Source organism: Grampus griseus (assembly GCF_964374135.1).
Source record: "Grampus griseus genome assembly, chromosome: 3".
NCBI lineage: Eukaryota > Metazoa > Chordata > Mammalia > Artiodactyla > Delphinidae > Grampus > Grampus griseus.
The window spans coordinates 138,403,561-138,407,371 of NC_139019.1; the positions used below are offsets into that span (position 1 = coordinate 138,403,561).

The 3,811-nt window shown below is 35.0% G+C and overlaps 1 long non-coding RNA gene across 1 annotated transcript; it reads right to left on the reverse strand.

Annotated features, from left to right (window-relative positions):
• Positions 1-380: 380 nt before the first annotated feature.
• LOC309821039 lies at positions 381-2,771 on the reverse strand. Its single transcript, XR_014296565.1, has 3 exons — positions 2,734-2,771; positions 919-1,006; positions 381-536 (listed from the first exon to the last, which is right to left on the reverse strand). It is a non-coding gene; the product is annotated as an uncharacterized lncRNA (long non-coding RNA).
• Between the last annotated feature and the right edge of the window lie 1,040 nt (positions 2,772-3,811).

The window sequence follows — 3,811 nt, forward strand, 5'->3', positions numbered from 1 at the left end:
AAACTGTAAAGAAAGAGGCTGATAGATTTGAAAACATAAACATTTCAGAAATTTGAATAATAAAATGCCATTATCAATGTTTACAAAAGACACACTGGCCTCAGCACTAGTCCATTGATCCAATAAGAAGCCTCCACCTTAGAATTTCTTATATTCACTGTTGCCCCTACTAGGAACTCTGTTGCTCAGGTCTCCAGATGTCCTTATTTCTCTCACTTCCTTCAAATTACTACTCAACTGTCACTTTCTCAGTGGGGCCTTTCATGACCACTTTATATAAAATAAATGACACGCCTCCCCAAAAGAAGCAGGTATTCTTATTCCCCCTTACCCTACTTTATTTTGTCCAGAGCATTAGTCCCCATCTGACATACTTTGTACTTAGTTGTTTGTTTATTTTCTGTCTCCATTCCCACTCCAAATAAAAGCATGATCCATGAGGTTAAGGACTTCATTTTGCCACTGCCATATCCCCAGTAACTAGAATGGTTGCTGCTCCATAGTCTGTGCTCAATAGGTTGTCATTAAATGAATTCCTAAAAGAAAAAAAGGATTTTAAAATATTGCTACATGCTGTCCAGATTACCTTCCCAAAATGTTGCAGCAGTCACCACTATATGTAAGAATGACTGTAACTGCTTCCCCATACTTTCACCAACACTAGACATTATCAATCTATTGTGTATTTATTTATTTATTATCAAAAGGATAGGTGTAGCTTTTATCAAATGAATAGTCAAACCTAATTTATAGCCAGGAGTATATATTTTTGTTGATAGATTCCTATGTAACACACTATACAGCATGCAAACAGAAACAATGCAGACAAAGTTTCAGAGTTAATATCCTCAATAGTTCATGCTCGTGCCTTTTAGCTCTAAGAATTAAAATGCAAATAAAATACATCTTCAGGGGAACCTGTGGAAGGCAGTAATCCCTCCATTTCAAGAAAGCGTCTTTCAGCCAGCACCATCCTTCTGTGAAATAAGCAATTTCTCTGGCAGGTCTGAAAGAAAGAATGAGAAAAATGAGAGGATCACTCATTATAACTGCCCTCCTGGAATCCTTTCAAGAATATGCTTCCATGACGATAAAGAGAATTCAGAGGCTAAGAGGCACTCTACTAAGATTTACGGGAGGTTTGGAATAGATCCACATGAAAGATAAATACAAATGTGCAAAAGAAAGACGGATGTGGCAGTGGTAAAGACATTCCTCATGTGACATGGAAGACCCCAAGGAACAGTGATTCCGGGGATGCAAACTCAGCCTGATGAATAGCTCTTGAGAATGACAGTTGTAAAAGAACATCGAGCAATTGGAAGACCTATGGGGAAATTGGCTTAGAATCTGAAACTAGATGGTCTGCATGATAAAGTTTCTAAGGCACAGATTATCTTTAAAACATCTCAGTGTTCAAAGACCACTGCCATACCCAATGTAGAAATTACAAAGATGGGCCATTCTTTGCATAGTTCTGAGTTAATACAAATAATAGCATAAACCAAAATTAAAACAACTTTCTGCCATTCTTTTCTTTTCAAGTTATTCTTTCCTCTCATATTTAATAGGATTTTAAAAAGTAAAATAGCTGTCTTTCCAAATTGCACACTATAGATGTTCTATATAAACGCCAAATAGTCAGGCTTACTTCTAATATTAGCCAAATTCCCCATCTGAGAGACAGAACTTAAGCTGGCATTAAAGCAAAAAAATAATAATAATAATTAATTAATTAACTACTGCCAGATTACAGAAGACTTGGATCATTTCAGTGATGTTGCCAACAGATGGCAAATTCAGAGCAATGGGAGGTAATGACAAAATAATTACTTCTCAAGCCAAGATCCAAGCTAAGAGTGTGCTCTCTGAGAAACAATGATTCTGCTCACTGCTGAGGGAAAAGACATACACACACAAATATTAGGAGAAAAATAATCAAATCTATAGAAATTAAGGCTGAGAACTAAGGTTAAAAATATTCTAGTAGAAGGAAAGGAAAAGGGGAAGGAATATTTTAAATATGCCAATTAAGAATAAAATTATATTAAAATTATTCAATGGTAATAATGCTGACCTTTTTAAAGCAGTTATATATAGTCCATGTCCTTTTACAAGTATGTCCTCATTCAACCCACAGGAACGCTATGAGCTTGATTTTATTATTACCCACATTTTACAGATAAGGAAACTGAGGGATAAAGAAGTTAAATAACCTTCCCAAGGTCACAACTTGTAAGTGGTAGAGCCAAGATTCATTGCTAGACATTCTGATTCCAGAGACCCTACCCTGGACATCACACCACTATGTATCAGGTTAAATGTTGCATGTAAACACCCAAAAGGCAGTTTAGCTTTCTGTTTGAAGGCAACCCAGCTCTGTAAGTCTAGTTCACTATGACAGCATTGCTCTGCTCGCATAAAACTCAAAGATTCATTGATTCAAACATTTAATTAGCACTACGTATAACACAAACATCACATCAGGCACTAGAGAGATGACAATTTATTTCCAGCTCAGGAACAGCTTATAGCCCAGCAGGAAATAATACAGATATGTAAACAAAAATAATCATAATGTGATACAGGAAGTGACATCCTATGAGGTACATTTAAAATATAAAAAGTTACAGACTTACCAAAATACTATTGCATTTTTATCTCAGGCAGGGAGGGGGAAATGAGAAGAGAGAAAAGGATAAGAAAGAAATAATGGCTGAAAGCTTCCCAAACCTGAGGAGAGATTCGGATATTCAAGTTCATGGAGCATATAGGTCATGTTAAAACTTCAATTCAAAATAATCTTCTCCAAGACACAGCATAAGAAAATTGCCTAAAATCAAAGTCAAAAAGAGAGTTTAAAAAGCAGCAAGAAAAATCAAATTTATTTCATACAAGGAAACCTCCATAAGGTTATTAGCAGATTTCTCAGCAGAGACATTACAGACCAAGAAAGAATAGGAAGATATATTCAAAGTGGTGAAAGAAAAAAAACTGCCATCCCAAGAATACCCAGCGAAGTTATCCTTCAGAAATGAAGATGAGATAAAGAATTTCCTAAGACCTACCTCACAAGAAACACTGAAAGCAATTCTTGAAGATGAAATGAAAGGATACCAACTAGTAACATGAAAACTTATGAAAATAAATAGCACACTAGTGAAGGCAATATATAATCAAATTCAGAATACACTAATACTGTAATATGGTGGTATATTAACCACTTAACGCTAATATAAAGGTTTAAGAACAAAAGTAATAAAAATAGCTATAGTTACAATAACTTATTAATGGATACACAATATAAAAAGATGTAAAGTGTAACATCAAAAATATAAAATGTGGAGGGGGAAATGAAACAGTAGACTTTTCATATGCAATTGAAGTTTAGCTGTTATCAGCTTAAAACAGACCGTTATAACTATAAGATATTTGAGGTAAGCCTCAGGGTAACCACAAAGCAAAAACATCTACTAAATACATGCAAGATAGAGAAAGACATTAAAATATACTGCCATGGAAAATAATTAATTTACAAAGGAAGACAGCAAGAGAGGAACAAAGGAATAAAGGAATTACAAAACAGCAAGAAAACAATTAATGAGATGGCAACAGTAAGTACTTACATATCAATAATTACTTTAAATGTAAATGGCTGAATGGAGACAAAATAAGACCCAACCATATGCTGCCCACAAGAGACTTACTTCAGCTTCAAGGACACACATAAGCTCAAAGTGAAGGGATGGAAAATGTTATCCCACACAAATGGATACCAAAAGAGAGCGGGGTAGCTATACTTATAGCAGAC